This window comes from Panulirus ornatus, chromosome 15, assembly GCF_036320965.1.
Source record: "Panulirus ornatus isolate Po-2019 chromosome 15, ASM3632096v1, whole genome shotgun sequence".
NCBI classification, from domain to species: Eukaryota; Metazoa; Arthropoda; class Malacostraca; order Decapoda; family Palinuridae; genus Panulirus; species Panulirus ornatus.
Genome location: NC_092238.1, coordinates 38,284,109 through 38,310,550, shown reverse-complemented (window position 1 = coordinate 38,310,550; position 26,442 = coordinate 38,284,109). Strand labels below are relative to the sequence as shown.

The following is a 26,442-nucleotide window of genomic DNA, read 5'->3' as shown; positions in this document are numbered from 1 at the left end:
TTGCTACACAGTTTTATTTGTATCTTATAGTAGAAATAAAAGACACTCGTGCAATATGTACAGAGACGAGAGCACTGTCAAAAATGCATCAGCACACATCTAATGGATATTAGATTCTGATATTCATTGGATATGTACTCACACCTCCCTTGATTTTTATTTCTCATATAGCGTTGCTCCACAGTGAGGGAGGATGTCCTTCACCACACAACCTGCAGTCACAGGTTGACGTCACGACCCGGCGCAGGACTCGGAGGTGGAGATCTGTTTGAACGTAGCTAATGGAAGGAGAGGAGTGTGTGTGTGCCTTCAGCCTCCTCCCCTCGTATGGATCTATCAACATTCACTACGGAAACCAGATGAGCGGTGGTGGTCCTGTCACCACAGACTCGGCCGATGCTGATTGGCGCTTGTTATAGAGAAGGGAAGGGGCTTTAATGAACCATTAGGGAGTATATATGCCAACTGTTTCGTCCAGAATGAAACGAACGTAACAGATGACTTCATCAAGAATGACCTCCTTAAAGAGTGAAAAAAAAATGCAGGGTGGTTAACGTTATGAACTCTATTTCATAGCTGGATGGTGTGAATCAACTTATTGATAAGATGACTAGGCTAACTAGCAACTCCACCCTCTTGAACCACTGTGGTACGTCCCGCTGTTCGATCCTGTACCCGCTTCTGTTCCTGGCTTATGTTACCGACATGCCAGCAACCGTCAGATGTAAATCAATGCTTCAAGTAGATGGCTTGGCCCTGCTGGTAAAAGATAAGGGTGTGTAACGCCGATAAAGGCGACGTTCAGAGAGCGAGCTTGAGTTCTGTACAGGTGCGGTTGGTGGGCAACAAGTTGTCAATAACGTTTGCATGAAATAAAAGGTTACATCAATGAGGCAGGTCGCACGTACTGCATACGTTCTCGTGCAACGAAGGTGAAGCAGCGAGCAACATTTTTAGGTGTGACTGGACCATTCCCTTTCAGAGGATGGTAATGTAAACAAAGGTGTTTCTAAGTGTTCAAAAAGGGTTAGATTATTATCATTATTTTTTTTTTTTTTGTACAGGAACTGTAAGATATCTTTACTTGAAGACAAGAAAGTCATTTGTTCCTTCTTCCTCAGTATGATTATTATTCTTGCTTATCATGTCACTGTGAACTCACCAAAAAGGTCGAACTCTCGCTGCTTGCAAGTGACGCAAAATAAAGCTATTAGATGAAAGGCTTTCCTTCCCAGAATCACCCCCACTGAGGCAGAAGACTTGTAGAAAGTTCGGTATTTTTGTCACCACTGGAGTTAATCAGCTCAAACCGCATCACATGTATAATCTGTATGAAGAAATGATCCGAACCACGTACGAACATCGACTCCCAACACCAGATATGATGTATCCTCTCATCATGTTCCCAGAATTAATGATTGTGGGGAAGAATGATTTCCATTTCACTAGTGCTAAAGCTGTGGAACAACCCGCCTTTGTATGTTAAAAATTCTCAGTCAAGAAAATGTCTTTAAGAAACATGTTAAGGATTAATTGATACCGCAACTTCTCGTCATTAATCAGAGCAATTTTATCTACAAGTTTTACTTGTTTGTAGTCAATATCTTTAGCCAGTGCCTTTTTTTACATTATTTTCTTATAGTAACCATTTATATATCCCGTTTGCCTAAGTAATCTTGTACTCGCATAAGAGGATCCACGAAGGAAACAAGTATTGTATATCTTTTTGTGTGTTATCCTCGACAATATCTTATGCATTACGTTTTACGTATTCCTTATCGATGCCAAATGAGTCGAACCAAAAGACATCTTGAACAGCACTTTAAGATATAAAAGATATCCTTCATAATAATACCTTTATCTCATTCACATCATACAAATTTACCGTTGACATCGCATCCCTCGCCCTACCCATACACCTAACGCTGACGAAGGAATGCTAGTGTAAACAACGCGTTCTCACCCACCTCAGCGACGTCAACTCCTCCACCGTCCTCAATCCACAAGATTATCGACGACGATTAATATAGGGCCATCTTCATCGCCACCGTCTGAGTGCGCTAAACCTACTTATATTTACCCGATTTACGTAAGGCTCTCTCTCATTTTGATCTCTGGCTCTTGACGTAAAGATTTCCAATACAGACCAAACAAGAGTGTCCGAGTTCACACCCTCGGCCTCAGCCTGGGCTGCGCAGCGGACCCTCCAGGCGGGTAGATAAACCCCTCTTGAGCCTCTTATTTCTCAACTTAAGCTGTTGCCTCCTGCTCCTCAAGACACAGGGAGAGAGAGAAATGAAAAAAGAAATAAAAAGAACATAAGACCACTGCTGCTCGTCACCAGAGCTCTGTCATCACAACACCTCACGTCCCTACAACATTACACGTCTCTACAACATTACGTTCAACACAACATTACCCGTCACCAAAACACTGTAAGTCCCTACTGCATTACACTTCAACACAACTCTATACGTTCCTACAACATTACACACCACCACAATAATGAGGGTCTTCAAGCACTACATAGCTTCGCACATGACCACAACACTGCACGCCACCACAACACTGCACGTCATCACGACACCACATATATGCACAACACTGCACGTCTTCACAACACCGCTCGTCACCACAGACTGCACCACATCAGTGCTAAACCTAACCACAGTGGTACACATCATGCCATTGCTGCTCTCCTCAACACTGCACGTCACTACGGCTCTGCACGTCATCATAACATTGCACGTATCCACAACTCTGCACGTCACCACAACACTACACGTTACCATAACAGTGCAAGTCTCCACAACTCTGCACGTCACCATAACATTGCACGTCTCCACAGCTCTCCATGTCACCATAACATTGTACGTCACCATACTACTGCACGTCACCACAATACTGCACGTCACTACAACACTCCACGTCACCATAATATTGCACGTCTCCACAACTCTGCACGTCACCATAACATTGTACGGCTCCACAAATCTGCAATGTCACCATACGATTGTACGTCACCATACCACTGCACGTCACCACAATACCCCACGTCACCATGATATTGCACGTCTCCACAACTCCGCACGTCACTATAACAGTGCACGTCTCCATAACTCTGCACGTCACCAAAACACTGCACCTCACCATAACGTGGCACGTTTCCACATCAAAACGTTCGTTTCCACAACACTACACGTCAGCACAACAATGAACGTTTCTATAACACTCTGTACGTCAACACAACCAGCTCATGAACACAGTTCCTTCATCTTTTTTTTATCAGTTCTGCTCACTACTGGTAATCACAGTCAATTATCCAATCCCATTTTCTCTAATGAGGCGTTGCGGTTAGCGTCGCTACCAATGAAAGAACGAGTCCTGGTGGGGGTCAGCTGGCCCACACTTAATGTAACCATTCATCTTCCATTTTTGAGTTTGGAAGTTAAACTGCACACAAGTCTGACCCTTATCTGGGCACCAGTAACTGTGATTTATGGCTTGATTATAATGATAATGATAATAAAAATAACTATAGTAATAATGATGATGATGATGATAATAATAATAATAATAATAACAATAATGATAGCAATGATCATGATGATGATAAGGGAGCTGTGGTTTCGGTGCATTATACATGACAGCTAGAGACTGAGTGCGAACGAATGTGGCCTTTGTTGACTTTTCCTAGCGATACATCGCGCGCGCGCAGGGGGAGGGGGTGCCATTTCACGTGTGGCGGGGTAGCGACGAGATTGGATGAAGGCAGCAAGTATGGATATGTACATGCGCATATATGTATATGTCTGTGTATGTATATGTAAGTATACGTTGAAATGTATAGGTATATATATGTGCGTGTGTGGGCGTTTATGTATATACATGTGTATGTGGGTGGGTTGGGCCATTCTTATGTCTGCTTCCTTGCGCTACCTCGCTAACGCGGGAGACAGCGACTAAGTATAACAGAAATAGAAATATAATAATAATGATAATAGTAATAATAATAATAATAATAATTCGGGTGAGAAACTGCAGAAGCTGGTGACTGAGTTTGGTAAAGTGTGTGAAAGAAGGAAGCTGAGAGTAAATGTGAATATGAGCAGGGTTATTAGGTACAGTAGGGTTGAGGGACAAGTCAATTGGGAGGTAAGTTTGAATGGAGAAAAATTGGAGGAAGCGAAGTGTTTTAGATATATGGGAGTGGATTTGGCAGCGGATGGAACCATGGAAGCAGAAGTAAATCATAGTGTGGGGGAGGGGGTGAAAGTTCTGGGGGCGTTGAAAAATGTGTGGAAGTCGAGGACGTTATCTTCGAAAGCAAAAATGAGTATGTTTGAAGGAATAGTGGTTCCAACAATGTTATATGGTTGCGAGGCGTGAGCTACATATAGAGTTATGCGGAGGAGGGTGGATGTGCTGGAAATCAGATGTTTGAGGACAACATGTGGTGTAAGGTGATTTGACCGCGTAAGCAATGAAAGGGTAAGAAGGATGTGTGGTAATAAAAAGAGTGTGGTTGAGAGAGCAGAAGAGGGTGTTTTGAAATGGTTTGGTCACATGGAGAGAATGAGTGAGGAAAGATTGACCAAGAGGATATATGTGTCAGAGGTGGAGGGAACGAGAAGTGGGAGACCAAATTGGAGGTGGAAAGATGGAGTGAAAAAAGTTTTGAGTGATCGGGGCCTGAACATGCAGGAGGGTGAAAGGCGTGCAAGGAATAGAGTGAATTGGAACGATGTGGTATACCGGGGTCGACGTGCTGTCAATGGATTGAACCAGGGCATGTGAAGCGTCTGGGGTAAACTATGGAAAGTTCTGTGGGGCCTGGCTGTGGAAAGGAAGCAGTGGTTTCGGTGCATTATATATGACAGGTAGAGATTGAGTGTGAACGAATGTGGCCTTTGTTGTCTTTTCCTAGCGCTGCCTCGCGCACATGCGGGGGAAGGAGGTTGTCATTTCATGTGTGGCGGGGTGGCGACGAGAATGAATAAGGACAGACAGTATGAATTATGTACATGTGTATATATGTATATGTCTGTGTGTGTATATATATATGTATACGTTGAGATGCATAGGTATATATATGTGCGTGTGTGTACGTGTATGTATATGCATGTATATGTGGGTGGGTTGGGCCATTCTTTCGTCTGTTTCCTTGCGCTACCTCGCTAACGTGGGAGACAACAACAAAGTATAATAAATAAAATATAAAATAATATTAATAATAATGATGATAATAATAATAATAATAATAATAATAATAATAATAACAATAATAATAATAATAATAATAATAATGATAATAATATATGATACTAGTAACGTTTCATTTTACTAAGTGACACGGGAATCAACATGTAACAGATGTTTTGAAAGTTTAGTGGTAGACTATGAAGGATGCTGAGCAAATGAAAACTATACATACGCCTTAATCGCGTATGGCATAGCGTTCTGCGAAGATGAGAACTGGCGTACCGCATTGATCTTGACCCATCCTGTGGGAGGAGAAGCAAGATCAAGGGTCACGTAAGGTCACCTCCCCAGCACGGAAATGATGGAGTACGTCTTCCTACGTGATACCGAGGGAGCCAGACCACATCCTGGGTCTCTCGTGGGTGAGAGAGAGAGAGAGAGAGAGAGAGAGAGAGAGAGAGAGAGAGAGAGAGAGAGAGAGAGAGAGAGAGAGAGGACTTCTTTTGCAGGACTTCTTTTCCAGGAACTTCTGCAGTTCCTAGGCAGCGCTACACTCAGTATCAGGGATAGGACGGCGTCCTTGGAAGCCAGGACTATTCTTTCTTTTTCTATTCTTTTCACGAGAAGGGACTGTCTCTCGTCACCTGTCAACTTCAACGTTGCTACATCCGACACAAATGCGAGACCAGCAGAACACGTGGCTTAGAGAGGAACATACCCCCTCACCCTCACCGCCCACGCCACGCCCACCTGCAGCACACGAACTGCTCCTTCCTCACGACACACCCAACGCGAGGTGGTGGAGAGCTGCCCGTGCACGACATGCAGTCTCGTCACCTCCTGCTTCAGCCGCACAGCCACAATGACCACAACTTGTCCGTAAGAGGTGAACGTCAGCGTCTCTCATCACCGATCTCATCCTCGGGGGGCGTTCCAACCCAGGCTAACGCTGTCTGGGAAATCGAATTTTCTCTTGCTCCCCTCAGATTATCGGGCCCTAACCCTCATACCCTACTCTCTCTCTCTCTCTCTCTCTCTCTCTCTCTCTCTCTCTCTCTCTCTCTCTCTCTCTCTCTCTCTCTCTAAGACAGATAGACAGACAGATAGATTTTACTGACCTTTGCGCGTTCTAGAGATCATACCTCGCGTGAAAAGTCGCGTTTGGCGAGACTTCCAACACAAAGGTAAATAACTGAGCCTGACCGACCCCAGGACGAACCCCCGCACCCTACCCTGAAGCATAATCCACATTAATCAAATATATTCACCCCGTAATGACCCGATAAGCACTAGACAACTGCCCCCTTCCTGCCTCCAAACCCAGCCTTGAACTTCATTCCACCAAACATGCACCCATTTAAAACAACACTCCCTAGACATGTACGAGTCACGCTTTCACGTCCGCGCCACCCATGTCTTCCACGCCTTACCTCTCATGTCCAGGATGCATACTTCCGCACGGAGGACAACGAACACCCGCTCCTTAACTGCGCTATACTCACCCAGCCACATCTACCGTCCGGTGGATGTGGCTGACTTTCTGTGCGCAGCGGGAGACCCATACAAGGGAGATCCTGGGGCAGGAGTTGGTCTCTCCAACCCTTCAGGTCTCACCACTGGCCTGACAGGTGGGCCCGTGTCATCATAAAAAAAAGGGGGCAAGTTTCGTGTCTCTTACGTTTACTGGTTCACAAACATGAGACGAATGAAAATAGAAATAATTCTTCGCCTTCTAAAGCTTTTTCTACTCTCTCTCTCTCTCTCTCTCTCTCTCTCTCTCTCTCTCTCTCTCTCTCTCTCTCTCTCTCTCTCTCTCTCCCTTGTAACAAGAGAGCTCATTAATGTCCGCCAAACTACGACAGAACTTTTTAATTTCTGCGTCCAAAACATATTTTGACAGGCTGGGGTTAATTCATGTATCAACACCGTCAACCACACACCAGTTTCACTGGAGCCCGTGCCAAAACAGGGTTTTTATATAAGAATATTTTTCGGCCATCATTCTGTAACTCAGTTATGCCTCTGGGAGACTTCTAAAAAAGAAGGACTCATTGCCACTCCACATTCGGTCGCAGTTAACCAAATTTCCTTATAGATGGAGCGGCACCGCTGTATAATGGCATTACCCCGTGAAAGGAGAGACAAAGAGAGACAAGGAAAAATGCTTTAAGTGAAAATATGGAAAGGTTAATAATAGACCTATCAGTCGAGGAAGAGGGAGAGGTCAAGGATTGAGGACACTGCTGTGATTTGGACCCGAACATCCCTCTGGAGAGGCTGAACCAGTGTGTGGCTGATACAGAGGTGAATACAGTGATTAATACAATGGTGAAAGGCTGGAACAGAAGAAGGAGTCACGCGGGGAGTGCTCATCCTCCTCGAAGGCTCAGATTGGGGTGTCTGAATGTGTGTGGATGTAACCAAGATGAGAAAAAATGAGAGATAGGTAGCATGTTTGAGGAAAAGAACCTGAATGTTTTGGCTCTGAGTGAAACGAATCTCAAGGGTAAAGGGGAAGAGTGGTTTGGGAATGTAAGGGGTTGGTGAGAGGACAGGAGCAAGGGAAGGAGTAGCACTACTCCTGAAACAGGAGTGGTGGGAGTATGTGATAGAGTGTAAGAAAGTAAACTCTAGATTGATATGGGTAAAACTGAGAGTGGATGGAGAGAGATGGGTGATTATTGGTGCATATGCACCTGGGCATGAGAAGAAAGATCATGAGAGGCAAGTGTTTTGGGAGCAGCGGAGTGAGTGTGTTAATACTTTTGATGCACGAGACCGGGTTATAGTGATGGGTGATTTGAATGCAAAGGTGAGTAATGTGTCAGTTGAGGGAATAATTGGTGTACATGGAACGTTCAGTGTTGTTAATGGAAATGGTGAAGAGCTTGTAGATTTGTGTGCTGAAAAAGGACTGGTGATTGGGAATACCTGGTTTAAAAAGAGAGATATACATAAGTATACGTTTGTAAGTAGGAGAGATGGCCAGAGAGCGTTATTGGATTACGTGTTAATTGATAGGCGCGCGAAAGAGAGACTTTTGGATGTTAATATGCTGAGAGGTGCAACTGGAGGGACGTCTGATCATTATCTTCTGGAGGCGAAGGTGAAGCTTTGTAGAGGTTTTCAGGAAAGATGAGGGTGAAGAGAGTGGTGAGAGTAAGTGAGCTTGGAAAGGAGGCTTGTGTGAGGAAGTACCAGGAAAGACTGAGTGCAGAATGGAAAAAGGTGAGAGCAAAGGACGTAAGGGGAGTGGGAGAAGAATGGGATGTATTTAGGGAAGCGGTGATGGCTTGCGCAAAAGATGCTTGTGGCACGAGAAGCGTGGGAGGTGGGCAGATAAGAAAGGGTAGTGAGTGGTGGGATGAAGAAGTAAGGTTATGAGTGAAAGAGAAGAGAGAGGCTTTTGGACGAGTTTTGCAGGGAAATAGTGCAAATGAGTGGGAGATGTATAAAAGAAAGAGGCAGGAGGTCAAGAGAAAGGTGCAAGAGGTGAAAAAGAGGGCAAATGAGAGTTGGGGTGAGAAAGTATCATTAAATTTTAGGGAGAATAAAAAGATGTTTTGGAAGGAGGTAAATAAAGTGCGTAAGACAAGGGAACAAATGGGAACATCGGTGAAGGGGGCTAATGGGGAGGTGATAACAAGAAGTGGTCATGTGAGAGGGAGATGGAGTGAGTATTTTGAAGGTTTGTTGAATGTGTTTGATGATAGAGTGGCAGATATAGGGTGTTTTGGTCGAGGTGAATGATTTGGTAGACAGAGAAGAGGTTGTAAAAGCTTTGCGGAATATGAAAACCGGCAAGGCAGCTGGTTTGGATGGTATTGCAGTGGAACTTATTAAAAAAGGGAGTGACTGTATTGTTGACTGGTTCGTAAGGATATTTGATGTATGTATGACTCATGGTGAGGTGCCTGAGGATTGGCGGAATGCATGTATAGTACCATTGTACAAAGGCAAAGGGAATAAAGGTGAGTGCTCAAATTACAGAGGTATAAGTTTGTTGAGCATTCCTAGGAAATTATATAGAGGGTATTGACTGAGAGGGTAAAGACACGTACAGAGCATCAGATTGGGGAAGAGCAGTGTGGTTTCAGAAGTGGTAGAGGATGTGTGGATCAGGTGTTTGCTTTGAAGAATGTGTGAGAAATACTTAGAAAAGCAAATGGATTTGTATGTAGCATTTATGAATCTGGAGAAGGCATATGATAGAGATGCTCTGTGGAAGGTATTAAGAATATATGGTGTGGGAGGCAAGTTATTAGAAGCAGTGAAAAGTTTTTATCGAGGATGTAAGGCTTGTGCGCGAGTGGGAAGAGAGGAAAGTGATTGGTTCTCAGTTTGCAGCAGGGGTGCGTGATGTCTCCATGGTTGTTTAATTTGTTTATGGATGGGGTTGTTAGGGAGGTGAATGCAAGAGTTTTGGAGAGAAGGGCAAGTATGCAGTCTGTTGTAGATGAGAGAGCTTGGAAAGTGAGTCAGTTTTTCGCTGATGATACAGCGCTGGTGGCTGATTCGGGTGAGAAACTGAAGCTGGTGACAGAGTTTGGTAAAGTGTGTGAAAGAAGAAAGCTGAGAGTAAATGTGAATAAGAGCAAGGTTATTAGGTACAGTAGGTATTATATGTATATGCCTGTGTATGTATATATATGCATACGTTGAAATGTATAGGTATCTATATGTGCGTGTGTGGACGTGTATGTATATACATGTGTGTGTGGGTGGGTTGGGGCATCCATCCTTTCGTCTGTTTCCTTGCGCTACCTCGCTAACGCGGGAGACAGCGACAAAGTATAATAGATAAGATAGATGATATATATATATATATATATATATATATATATATATATATATATATATATATATATATATATATATATATATATATATCAAGGTTCTCATACGAAATAATAATCACACAAGCACTGTTGATGAAGTCATAGTCCCCGGGGATTAACATATTCTAATACGGCCTACGTATTTTCCTCAAGATTATAATCTAATTTCTACTCGATCTAAAATTCATGTTTTCGAGAATGGTATGTTGACGAGGCGAGAGGACATGCGGAATGTAAAGGATGCTATACCTAGGTGGTGGGTACCGTAGTATTCTCGCCCTTAACATCAAGGGCAGAGGGCGAGAGCTTTGAAGTCATGGCTGTACATTATGAGGGGGGACCTTGATATCTACGCCTCCAAAGCAGTGAGTCCCACCGCCGTACATTTCCTCCGCCAGGATGAAATTAAACGAGCTGGTAACTGCACGGTTACCTCCCTCTGCGTTCAGGCCGCAAGATGAGTTGCCATTCTTAATATGATTCCCGCAGTGGTAAATACTTACCGCTCTTGGCGGCAGGTCACAAATATGGCCGACCGACGCGCGGGGATCAAAATACACATTACTTCAGAAAATCTGTTTTAGGATGGAGTCGTGAACAAGCACAGAAGACTAGACTATGTCTTGGGAGATTCAAGACGACAGCCAATGGTCTAAGACTCTCTCCAACACTCTCTGCACCTCTGGTTTATAGATGTAATGAAAGTCCGTGAAAGAAGATACGGATTGTCGAAGCTCAGAGCTCACGGCGCCTCAGAGAAACACTTGCCTATCGTGCGAACAGCGTTTAAAAACAACAGATAACGAGGAAATGTGTTTCTCGAGTCGAAGGTTCATCAAACAAATCGATCAATAAGCTGAAGTAGTTGGGTGTTGAAAGATAAGCCGCTGATAATGATGGCTGAAGATGATGCAAGATAAATGAACATATACAGAGATAATATGAATGGAGATATTCTAAATCAGACAGAGATAAAACTTATGGAAAAGAGATACTGTACATCTAATGTCTTTGATCCCTTGAGCAAGAGGGTGTGACCCTTGAGTACAAGTCCATTCAAGGTCAGGTCAGAGGTAACATCATACCCAGTGGTCGTACCGTCGTGCTCAAGAGTCGCGCCTTCGTGTTCAAAAGTCCTATCGTCGTAACGTCGTGTACACGCGTCGTGCCGTCGTGATCAAGGGTCATAACATCGTGCGCAAGGGTCGTACCGGCGTCGTGCTCAAGGATCATTGTGTCATGTTCAGGGATCGTAACGTCGTTCACAAGAGTCGTACCGTCGCATTTAAAGTCCTCAAATGGCCAGTGGCACTGTCACTGCCAGGGCTGGAGGGTGAGCACACACACACACACACACACACACACACACACACACACAAACCTCCCCCTCCATACAACACACCCTCACCTCCTGCTAACTGTGAGCCAGTGAGGGAGGACGCGGCTACGGTGATGCACAGGTATAATAATCCGCTCGGCGGCACACTAGATTGAGCAGTCCGGGGAGATCTACGTCGGCGTTCATCCTTCCCTCCCTACACTTACGCCACACAACGCCAAGACTCCACCACACCCACCACACCTCCAGCACACACACCAGGCCTTCCACTACACACACCAGGCATCCCACTACACACACCAGGCCTCCACCACACACATCACACCTCCAGCACACACACCAGGCCTCCACTACACACATCACACCTCCAGCACACACACGAGGCCTCCACTTCACACACCAGGCACCCCACTACACACACCAGGCCTCCACCACACACATCACACCTCCAGCACACACACCAGGCCTCCACTACACACATCACACCTCCAATACACACACCAGCCCTACCCCTACAACACACAACAGGCACCCCACTACCCACATCAGGCCCCCACTACACACACCAGGCCTCCAGCACACACACCAGGCCCCCACTACACACACCAGGCCTCCATCGCACACATTACACCTCCACCACACACACCAGGCCTCCAATTCACACATCGTACCTCCAGGACACATACCAGCCCCCCCCCCACTATAAACAACAGGCACCCCACCACACACATTAGGCCCCCCACTACACACACCAGGCCTCCAGCACACACACACACCAGGCACCCACCCCACTACACACACCAGACCTCCCTCACTACACACACCAGTCCCCTACTATAACACCACCTGCACTACGATGTTTATCACATCCGCACTGACGTTATTGCTCTATCCGAGTGGATGTGGGAGGATTAGCGCGGAACCTTTATTACCCCTTCAAGAGGGCTTCACCCACATTCTGTGATTAAATTTCTCCCTATTCATTAAGGCTCTCGGTGCACTTCTAACATTTCTCCCCTACTTTACTCCACTTTGAAACTTAGACTTTCCATCATCTTCCTTACTAACCTCAGTCAAGCGTCCTATACCAACCAACTCACAGATATCAAGCTTTCCTCATCTACAGTAAAAATTACGGTGAGCCAACACATCGTCTTTACGGCGAGCGTAACGGAGGGAACACTGGGGCATCATCAGCATACTTCATGTTGCTGTTACACCTATCCCTCTGGCTCAACATGACCCACTCACCTGTAGCCCAACTGTCATCCTCCTCTTCTCCCTTATCCTTATCTCCCCCCTCCCCCAACTCTCACGTCACCTCATCAAAAATATCAACCCCATGGGCACGATGGAACGACCCTTGAGCGAGACGACAGTACGACCACTGAGCACGACAATACAGCTCTTGGTTACGACAGTACGACCCTTGATCACGACGGTACGACCCCTGCGTATGATATGGCTCGGCCTATGACCTGAACCTTAAGGATTGGATCAAAGGCCAGGCCATTATGCTCCACGGTGATTACCGGGCTGGTGAGGGGTAATTACACACACACACACACACACACACACACACACACACACACACACACACACACACACACACACACCGCCAAAATATATATAAAAGAATAAAACAAAATGCACAGGGAAGAAAGAACTTATCTTCAGCATGTCGTAAAAGGCTGTAGAAACGGGTGAGGGGCTAGAAATCCTCACCTCCTGTATTATATTACTCTCTAAATGTAGGATAAGAATGGAGTTCCGAGCCAGGATCGTGAAAGGCTCAGTCGTCTGATCCTGATGCTACCTCGCTGAGGAGGGAAACGTGAGCAGGTTTAAAGAACAGAAAAAAATACCACATATATATATATATATATATATATATATATATATATATATATATATATATATATATATATATATATATATATATATATATATACATATATATATATATATATATATATATATATATATATATATATATATATATATAGGACAGAAAGCCTGAGAGAAATTACTGACACTGAACCCTGGGCACTGGCGAAGGCCTCAATATCAAACCCAAAAGACGAGTTGGGGAATACAAAGTTGGGTGATAAGAACAGAGGAAAAGTAAACACATACAGACCTCTCTCTCTCTCTCTCTCTCTCTCTCTCTCTCTCTCTCTCTCTCTCTCTCTCTCTCTCTCTCCCTCCTCATAGGCTTCGCGTGGAGGACCGGAACACAAGCACTCCCATTCGGTCCCCCTGATTACTTGCCGATGTAATGAGTCCGGAGAGAAAAATGGAGGCCACCTGCCAGCCGGTGCAGACAGATCCCCCACCTCCAACAACCTATCGTCGGCAGAGTTAGTGATGCCGACCCAGTGAACCATCACGGCGTTGTTCGTCACTTTCCCCTCCCTGGCCCAGGTTGCCTTTTTTTTTTTTAATCCCTTCTCTCTCTCTCTCTCCCTCACTTACATGTGAGTTGCTGGAATTCAGTCCGCGACCTCACGCTCTCTCTCTCTCTCTCCATCCCGGGTAAAAACACTTGACAACACAACATACACATCCATATACATATCAACATACACATCCATATACATATCAACATATACATCCATATACATATCAACATACACATCCATATACATATCAACATACACATCCATATACATATCAACATACACATCCATATACATATCAACATACACATCCATATACATATCAACATACACATCCATATACATATCAACATACACATCCATATACATATCAACATACACATCCATATACATATCAACATACACATCCATATACATATCAACATACACATCCATATACATATCAACATATACATCCATATACATATCAACATACACATCCATATACATATCAACATATACATCCATATACATATCAACATACACATCCATATACATATCAACATATACATCCATATACATATCAACATACACATCCATATACATATCAACATATACATCCATATACATATCAACATATACATCCATATACATATCAACATACACATCCATATACATATCAACATATACATCCATATACATATCAACATACACATCCATATACATATCAACATATACATCCATATACATATCAACATATACATCCATATACATATCAACATATACATCCATATACATATCAACATACACATCCATATACATATCAACATACACATCCATATACATATCAACATACACATCCATATACATATCAACATACACATCCATATACATATCAACATACACATCCATATACATATCAACATATACATCCATATACATATCAACATATACATCCATATACATATCAACATACACATCCATATACATATCAACATACACATCCATATACATATCAACATACACATCCATATACATATCAACATACACATCCATATACATATCAACATACACATCCATATACATATCAACATATACATCCATATACATATCAACATACACATCCATATACATATCAACATACACATCCATATACATATCAACATATACATCCATATACATATCAACATATACATCCATATACATATCAACATACACATCCATATACATATCAACATATACATCCATATACATATCAACATACACATCCATATACATATCAACATACACATCCATATACATATCAACATACACATCCATATACATATCAACATATACATCCATATACATATCAACATACACATCCATATACATATCAACATATACATCCATATACATATCAACATATACATCCATATACATATCAACATACACATCCATATACATATCAACATACACATCCATATACATATCAACATATACATCCATATACATATCAACATACACATCCATATACATATCAACATACACATCCATATACATATCAACATATACATCCATATACATATCAACATACACATCCATATACATATCAACATATACATCCATATACATATCAACATATACATCCATATACATATCAACATATACATCCATATACATATCAACATATACATCCATATACATATCAACATATACATCCATATACATATCAACATATACATCCATATACATATCAACATATACATCCATATACATATCAACATATACATCCATATACATATCAACATATACATCCATATACATATCAACATATACATCCATATACATATCAACATACACATCCATATACATATCAACATACACATCCATATACATATCAACATATACATCCATATACATATCAACATACACATCCATATACATATCAACATACACATCCATATACATATCAACATACACATCCATATACATATCAACATACACATCCATATACATATCAACATATACATCCATATACATATCAACATACACATCCATATACATATCAACATACACATCCATATACATATCAACATATACATCCATATACATATCAACATACACATCCATATACATATCAACATATACATCCATATACATATCAACATACACATCCATATACATATCAACATACACATCCATATACATATCAACATATACATCCATATACATATCAACATACACATCCATATACATATCAACATACACATCCATATACATATCAACATACACATCCATATACATATCAACATACACATCCATATACATATCAACATATACATCCATATACATATCAACATATACATCCATATACATATCAACATATACATCCATATACATATCAACATACACATCCATATACATATCAACATATACATCCATATACATATCAACATACACATCCATATACATATCAACATATACATCCATATACATATCAACATATACATCCATATACATATCAACATATACATCCATATACATATCAACATATACATCCATATACATATCAACATACACATCCATATACATATCAACATACACATCCATATACATATCAACATATACATCCATATACATATCAACATACACATCCATATACATATCAACATATACATCCATATACATATCAACATACACATCCATATACATATCAACATACACATCCATATACATATCAACATATACATCCATATACATATCAACATACACATCCATATACATATCAACATACACATCCATATACATATCAACATACACATCCATATACATATCAACATACACATCCATATACATATCAACATATACATCCATATACATATCAACATATACATCCATATACATATCAACATATACATCCATATACATATCAACATATACATCCATATACATATCAACATACACATCCATATACATATCAACATACACATCCATATACATATCAACATATACATCCATATACATATCAACATACACATCCATATACATATCAACATATACATCCATATACATATCAACATATACATCCATATACATATCAACATACACATCCATATACATATCAACATACACATCCATATACATATCAACATATACATCCATATACATATCAACATACACATCCATATACATATCAACATACACATCCATATACATATCAACATACACATCCATATACATATCAACATATACATCCATATACATATCAACATATACATCCATATACATATCAACATATACATCCATATACATATCAACATATACATCCATATACATATCAACATACACATCCATATACATATCAACATACACATCCATATACATATCAACATATACATCCATATACATATCAACATATACATCCATATACATATCAACATACACATCCATATACATATCAACATACACATCCATATACATATCAACATACACATCCATATACATATCAACATACACATCCATATACATATCAACATACACATCCATATACATATCAACATACACATCCATATACATATCAACATACACATCCATATACATATCAACATACACATCCATATACATATCAACATACACATCCATATACATATCAACATATACATCCATATACATATCAACATATACATCCATATACATATCAACATATACATCCATATACATATCAACATACACATCCATATACATATCAACATATACATCCATATACATATCAACATACACATCCATATACATATCAACATATACATCCATATACATATCAACATATACATCCATATACATATCAACATACACATCCATATACATATCAACATACACATCCATATACATATCAACATATACATCCATATACATATCAACATACACATCCATATACATATCAACATATACATCCATATACATATCAACATATACATCCATATACATATCAACATACACATCCATATACATATCAACATATACATCCATATACATATCAACATATACATCCATATACATATCAACATACACATCCATATACATATCAACATATGCATCCATATACATATCAACATACACATCCATATACATATCAACATACACATCCATATACATATCAACATACACATCCATATACATATCAACATACACATCCATATACATATCAACATACACATCCATATACATATCAACATATACATCCATATACATATCAACATACACATCCATATACATATCAACATATACATCCATATACATATCAACATACACATCCATATACATATCAACATATACATCCATATACATATCAACATATACATCCATATACATATCAACATATACATCCATATACATATCAACATACACATCCATATACATATCAACATATACATCCATATACATATCAACATACACATCCATATACATATCAACATATACATCCATATACATATCAACATATACATCCATATACATATCAACATATACATCCATATACATATCAACATATACATCCATATACATATCAACATACACATCCATATACATATCAACATATACATCCATATACATATCAACATACACATCCATATACATATCAACATACACATCCATATACATATCAACATACACATCCATATACATATCAACATACACATCCATATACATATCAACATACACATCCATATACATATCAACATACACATCCATATACATATCAACATACACATCCATATACATATCAACATATACATCCATATACATATCAACATATACATCCATATACATATCAACATACACATCCATATACATATCAACATACACATCCATATACATATCAACATACACATCCATATACATATCAACATATACATCCATATACATATCAACATACACATCCATATACATATCAACATACACATCCATATACATATCAACATACACATCCATATACATATCAACATATACATCCATATACATATCAACATATACATCCATATACATATCAACATATACATCCATATACATATCAACATATACATCCATATACATATCAACATACACATCCATATACATATCAACATACACATCCATATACATATCAACATATACATCCATATACATATCAACATACACATCCATATACATATCAACATATACATCCATATACATATCAACATATACATCCATATACATATCAACATATACATCCATATACATATCAACATACACATCCATATACATATCAACATACACATCCATATACATATCAACATACACATCCATATACATATCAACATACACATCCATATACATATCAACATACACATCCATATACATATCAACATATGCATCCATATACATATCAACATATACATCCATATACATATCAACATACACATCCATATACATAAACAGACATATACATATATACACATGTACATATTCATACTTGCTTGCCTTCATCCATTTCTGACGCTACCCCGCCACACAGGCAATAACATCCCCCCCAATATATATACATCATATAATTCAGCGGACTACAGCAACAAGTACAGTGAAACGTAAACGCTGAAATATTAGGTTAAGCTTCACTCTGGGCTTCAGATTGCCTCTTAACCAAATATTGCGAGGCAACAGCTACAGTTGTAGGGTGGTACTATTTCATGGCGAGTTTATGCCATGGCAGGTCGTGACCCCCTCCTTGTGCTGTAGATGGTTTATGGTACGTCTTGTATGGCTGATTCACATGGTTTATGGCTCAGACGTACCATGTATCACTCTGCTGTAGCACACACACACACACACACACACACACACACACACACACACACACATTCATATATGCAGTATGTATGTATGTATGTATGTATGGAGGGATCATGTCAATAACACTGTTAGTGCCCTAATGATATAATGTTCTCTTTATCTTTACTATTAGATATACCTCTCAATAATTGTGATCTATTTCGACTATTCATCAACTCTATTTCGTTGATCAATTGCTTTTTGACTCTAATCTCTAATTACGCTTTTGAAATAGTCAGCGGCGAATGTCACACAAGCATTAGACCCATTACAATGTCTCACAACCATATCTCCTATTACAGTGTCTTACAACCATCACACCCATTACAATGTCTTACAACCATCACACCCATTACAATGTCTTACAACCATCACACCCATTACAATGTCTTACAACCATCACACCCATTACAATGTCTTACAACCATCACACCCATTACAATGTCTTACAACCATCACACCCATTACAATGTCTTACAACCATCACACCCATTACAATGTCTTACAACCATCACACCCATTACAATGTCTTACAACCATCACACCCATTACAATGTCTCACAACCATCACACCTATTACAATGTCTCACAACCATCACACCCATTACAATGTCTTATGAGCATCACAACCATTACAATGTCTCACAACCATCAGACCCATTACAATGTCTTATAAGCATCACACTCTTTCCAAAGACTTTACCACTGGAATTTTCCCAAATTTCTTTTAAAGCTGATTCATACCGCACGTTCAGTAAGAGCTCTGAAGAGAGAGAGAGAGAGAGAGAGAGAGAGAGAGAGAGAGAGAGAGAGAGAGAGAGAGAGAGAGAGAGAGAGAGAGAGAGAGAGAGAGAACACAGCACCACAATTCCCTCACGTCACCACCACGCCTCGCCAGCCGCCACATATATCTGGCCAACACACTCTTGTACCCCTGACGGCCTCCCCTCCACACTATCCTCCTATCCTTCGTATTACCCACACACTCCCAGTCCCACTACCCACACACACTCCCCTTCCCCATACCCACACGCTCCCAGTCCCACTACCCACACACACTCCCATTCCCGCTACCCACACACACTCCACGTCCCACTACCTACACATTCCCTGTCCCACTACCCACACACTGCCTCCTCCCCATGCCCACACACCCACCTTCCCACAACCCACACACTCCCCGTACCACCACCCACACACTCATGCTTCCCCACTAAGTCATTTGCAGAAGCTGATGGAGTGGTCAAAGACACAGCAAAAGGACTTCAATGTAGACAAATGCAGAGTAATGCAATTTGGCTCCAAAACTGATAATCATGGATATGAAATGCACGACGAAACATCACTGGACACATGGAAGAAAGAGATCTAGGAAGGAACATCAATAAAGGAGGAGGAGGAGGAGGAGGAGGAGGAGGAGGAGGAGGAGGAGGAGGAGGAGAAGAAGAAGAAGAAGAAGAAGAAGAAGAAGAAGAAGAAGAAGAAGAAGAAGAGACGGCAAGCCACAAGCAAGAAACAGAACACTGGGTTTCAAAGTTAGAGATAAAAACTATAGAATAAAGGATACAGTACTCAGTCTTTCTAATGCCTTAGTCAGACCCCGTTTGGAAGACGATCTTCATGTCTTGATCATACATGAGAAACGCTAGAACGAGTTCAGAGAAGAGCAACGAAACTAATTCCGTCTTTGGACACCAGGACTATGAAGAAAATCTCAGAAACCTCCGAGGAGATCTAACAGCTTCGAAAACACAAAATGATTCCAATATAATATGCAGTTTTTTATTTTCATTTTCCACAATAGATTAACACCCATCAGCGACCAGAAATAATGGTGTTAGATTAATGGGAGATGATGTAATACCAGCGCGTGTGATACTGGAATAAACCACCACCATATGTAATATATGCGAAGACCACCAGTGCTTCAGAATTCTGTCTGAAGAAGTTCTTAAACCTACTCTGTAAGAAAATGGACCTCTTCCTCTGCTTCAGGGTTGAGCTCTGGAGAGGACCACTGCAGTTAGGAGAGCGAACTTTCCCCGTTCACACTTTCCGAGAGAACTTCCACGACAGTATACTCTCTCTCTCTCTCTCTCTCTCTCTCTCTCTCTCTCTCTCTCTCTCTCTCTCTCTCTCTCTCTCTCTCTCTCTCTATCTATCTATCTATCTATCTATCTATCCATCTCTCTCTATCTATCTATCTTCATGGCACACGGCGTTTCTTCTCGATATTTCTTTCCCTCGCTGTCTGTTTACCCGGAATGAGAGGGTGGGTGGGGAGGCGCCTTCTGCTCCACCATCCTTGTGTCGACCACAATTAAGATTATGACCATAAATCACCACGTAATCTGCCTACAAACTCTCCCTCCCGCTATCAAAACATTCCCCTCCCTACTGCCCAACCTCCTTCCCCTTCCCTCTACCCACACACTCCCCTTCCCACTACCCACACACTCCCCTTCCCACTACCCACACACTCCGTCTTCCCACTACCCACACACTCCCCTTCCCACTACTCACACACTCCCCTTCCCACTACCCACACACTCCCCTTCCCACTACCCACACACTCCCCTTCCCACTACCCACACACTCCCCTTCCCACTACTCACACACTCCCCTTCCCACTACCCACACACTCCCCTTCCCACTACCCACACACTCCCCTTCCCACTACTCACACACTCCCCTTCCCACTACCCACACACTCCCCTTCCCACTACCCACACACTCCCCTTCCCACTACCCACACACTCCCCTTCCCACTACTCACACACTCCCCTTCCCACTACCCACACACTCCCCTTCCCACTACTCACACACTCCCCTTCCCACTACCCACACACTCCCCTTCCCACTACCCACACACTCCCCTTCCCACTACCCACACACTCCCCTTCCCACTACCCACACACTCCCCTTCTCACTACCCATACACTCCCCTTCCCACTACCCACACACTCCCCTTCCCACTACCCACACACTCCCCTTCCCACTACCCACACACTCCCTTCCCACCACCCACACACATTCCCACTCTTCTCTACCCATGCACACTCCCCTTCCTCTCTACCCACACACACATTCCCACCCTCCCCTCTACCCACACGCACTTTCCCTTTCCTATACCCACATACTCCCACACCTTACTAAGCCAAAAACTCGTGATTTTGTGGTAGTGTGTGTGTGTGTGTGTGTGTGTGTGTGTGTGTGTGTGTGTGTGTGTATGTGTGTGTGTGTGTGTGTGTGTGTGTGACCTACATCATGTCTGCTGCCTTCCCTTCCCCAAACTCCTCACAGATAATATTGGCGCTGGTCAACGATAAGGTTTCACACGAGCCACAAGTGCGCTCCACCTCCCGGAACAATCTACCTCTCTTCAGTCACACTCCACTCTACGACACACTCCACCTCCCCTCAGTCACACTCCAGTCCCCATGACGCTCCACCTCCCCTCAGTCACACTCCAGTCCCCATGACGCTCCATCTCCCTCAGTCACACTCCAGTCCCCGTGACGCTCCACCTCCCTCTAGTCACACTCCAATCCCCGTAACACTCCACTTCCCCTCAATCACACTCCAATCCCCGTAACACTCCACCTCCTTCCAGTCACACTCCAGACCCCGTAACACTCCACCTCCCTCCAGTCACACTCCAAACCCCGTAACACTCCACCTCCTTCCAGTCACACTCCAATCCCCGTAACACTCCACCTCCTTCAGTCACACTCCAATCCCCGTAACGCTCCACCTCCCCTCAGTCACACTCCAATCCCCGTAACACTCCACTTCCCCTCAGTCACACTCCAATCCCCGTAACACTCCACCTCCCTCAGTCACACTCCAATCCCCGTAACGCTCCACATCTCCTCAATCCCACTCCGCTTCCCTGGTCACACCAGGATTACTGGCCAGACACGACGTAGATTCCCGCACTCTAAGCAGGATGGTGGGTATTAACCACCCAGTTAAGTCCCCTGGGTAGGGAGGAGGAGCATGTGGTATTAACCACCCAGTTAAGTCCCCTGGGTAGGGAGGAGGAGCATGTGTCTTCTATTGATCAGCATCACCTCAGCCGTGATGGTAGGAGTCCTCCCTCGGTGAAGTTGGTGGGGATAACCCACCTGGGCTGGGTCCCACACGGGGATATTGGGCTCACGTCAGGCACAGGTGGGAGCAGGTCTCCCGGCCAGCCGATCACCCGGTACGGTGGGTTACCTGACGACGCCTGGACCCCAAGATGGTAGTGTGGGGGTCATGTAACTCACGATGCCTGGACCCCAAGATGGTGGTGGAGGGAGGTCAGGTAACTCGACACCGCCAGACAGGGACGGATGTGGCTGTACCTGATCCGGACCAGGTCACGAGACCAGGTCAGGCAGTACCCGGAGAAGGAGAGAGAGAGAGAGAGAGAGAGAGAGAGAGAGAGAGAGAGAGAGAGAGAGAGAGAGAGAGAGAGAGAGAGAGAGAGAGAGAGAGCTGTTTTGACGAGATTTATAGCATGTTAAGAGGGCCAAGACAGTTGATTCTCAAAGCTCTCATACACTGCTAAGCAAAGCCAATGTGATGTACGTAAACCCTGGATGCCTAATGTTAAGACAGAATAAATTGATTTCATTGGAGTTCACCATAAATAAACAAACGTCGATAGACACGGAACAAAAGACCATCTACCACCCTGATGTACATTATCCAGATACAGATTTTTCACAAAAGAACATTTGTACGAGAAAGGAGTGGGTTTCTGTATGTTAACAACCGCCTAAGTTCAATCAAAGTGAACAGACTAAACGCAAGACCCCCTAATCACTTCATATACCTTAACATAACCAACAAAAATGAAATGAGCATCGTTTGCATTCCATGTAATGACCCACGATGCAAAGATAAGAACATGACAATTCTATGCAGTGCCATACAATTAACTGTAAACAACAAGGAAGTTATGATTGTGGGCAACTTTAAGAATCTTTACCTCGAGGGAAACAACATTATCCCCTTCATGAAGACACGCCTCTGAGCCAGTACTGTTGATACACCAACATGAGGCAGCAACATTCTTGATCTAGCTCACATCCTGGACAGCGACTCTGATGAACTCCTGGGACAGTGGTGAGGCCTTAGTCTAACAGTAGCCACAGCGTTGACAGGCACGAGAGAGATGGCAGGTGTGAAATCAGCGCCAACAAACTCTCGATTCCGAATCACAGAGCAGCAAACAGCCGAGAAAATAAGACGTGACACAAGCAACACTGCAATGTGTATAAACCTACGCCAAACAAATGCAGTTCAAGATATGTGGGGAAAAATTCCAGCAACAACACATCTTTTATTGAGACGTACAACGTGCCAAGACCACACATTAAGAGACGTAGTGATAACACCAAACCAAGTTGGATGACTAAGAAAATAGATCTAATTCTAAGAAAATAGATCTAATTCTAAGGAAATAGATCTAATCCTAAGAAAATAGGCCTAATTCTAAAAATAGAAAAGAAAAATCTAAGTCAATAATACACAACGAAGGTCACGACTATACAGACAAATTCACGACTCTACAGAGAAAATGAGGAATGACGAAAGTTCCTTAACTAACCACTCACTTAGCTCATGTTGGCTCCGTGTGAGACAACGGAAGAGTAATCAATAAGAGAAAAGACGGTAAGATTCATAAATCCCACGACAACAATGATCTCGGAGCGATGAATCATAAACATCTGAGACTGTTGAAGTGATGCCTGGAACCACCTCACGTCCTCTGTGTCAAAATTGCTGTTCTTACCTATTTTCGTTCTCACTATCATGCTAAGTTCTCCCTACATACACTGAGCACCTCCCCATATTTTCCCTATCCATCTTGTCTGTATTCTCTTTCGCTTTCCCCACTTCCTTAAAACTCTTGGATTATTCTAATTTTCATTTCTCCTTCGCCTCAACTTTGCACTCTAAGGTCTGGCCTCAGTAAAGACTTACATCCATGACTGGAAACTGTTCTGACATCCTAGTGGGTAGAGGCTAGCAGTGTTCGCTGCGAAGAAATATTGTTTCTCTCGCCCTCCCTGGATGGTCATGAGTCGCTTTTGTGGAACTGCGGGAACACGGCTAATTTAGAGTTAATTTCCGGCTCGTAAAAGGTAATTCCAGCGGTAATATACCACGGAAACCCGAACGTTCGAGACCCCATAACCCGACCTGGCCCCCGCCTCGCTTTACCGGATGCTACACTCATCCGTCTCTGGCCTACCCGACCTGTACCTCCCATCTAAGTCGCAGTACCGTAACCCACATGTCCGCACGACCCTGGGTCGTGTATGGGTGGGTCTTCGTCATCATCCTCTTCTGCCTCATCATTATGTGTCAACGTCTTCAAACCCAAGATAAACCCCCCGTCCTCATCTCATAACCTGCCGCTTGCCTTTTTGAACTAGATTCTCTCCAAGCGATGGCTACAGGGAAATGAAACCTTAATCTAAGATCCATCCAGGCTATAATTATAGGCTCCGGGCATGGACAAAGGACACGAAGATGTCCAAACATTCTGGAGGAAAGAGTCAACATCTTGTCATTCGATGTAAAGAATATCATGGAAGAGTCATGGAGGGATGTGAGGCAACACCCGGACCCAGGTTGAAGGATCAGGAGGAGAAGTCACCAAGTAAGGGCGCTCCAGCAACCTCCTCTACGCTGACGCAACAGGCATTTCGCTTCAGCTTCTCCCGAGAAGTTGATGGTCCCGCTGGGAGGAGACATCCGGAGGGAGAGGGAAGACTAAGCAGCGCATTAATGTCCTCGTGTCTGGCAACATCGAGGGAGAGGAGACACAAAATATGTCGTCGGCGGAGATTCAGGCGAGAGT

The 26,442-nt window shown here is 42.3% G+C and overlaps 1 protein-coding gene across 1 annotated transcript in view; it reads right to left on the bottom strand.

Moving 5' to 3' along the window:
- The window catches only part of LOC139753863 (uncharacterized), a 248,620-nt gene that overhangs the window by 103,048 nt on the left and 119,130 nt on the right, over positions 1-26,442 (bottom strand). The window lies entirely within an intron of this gene.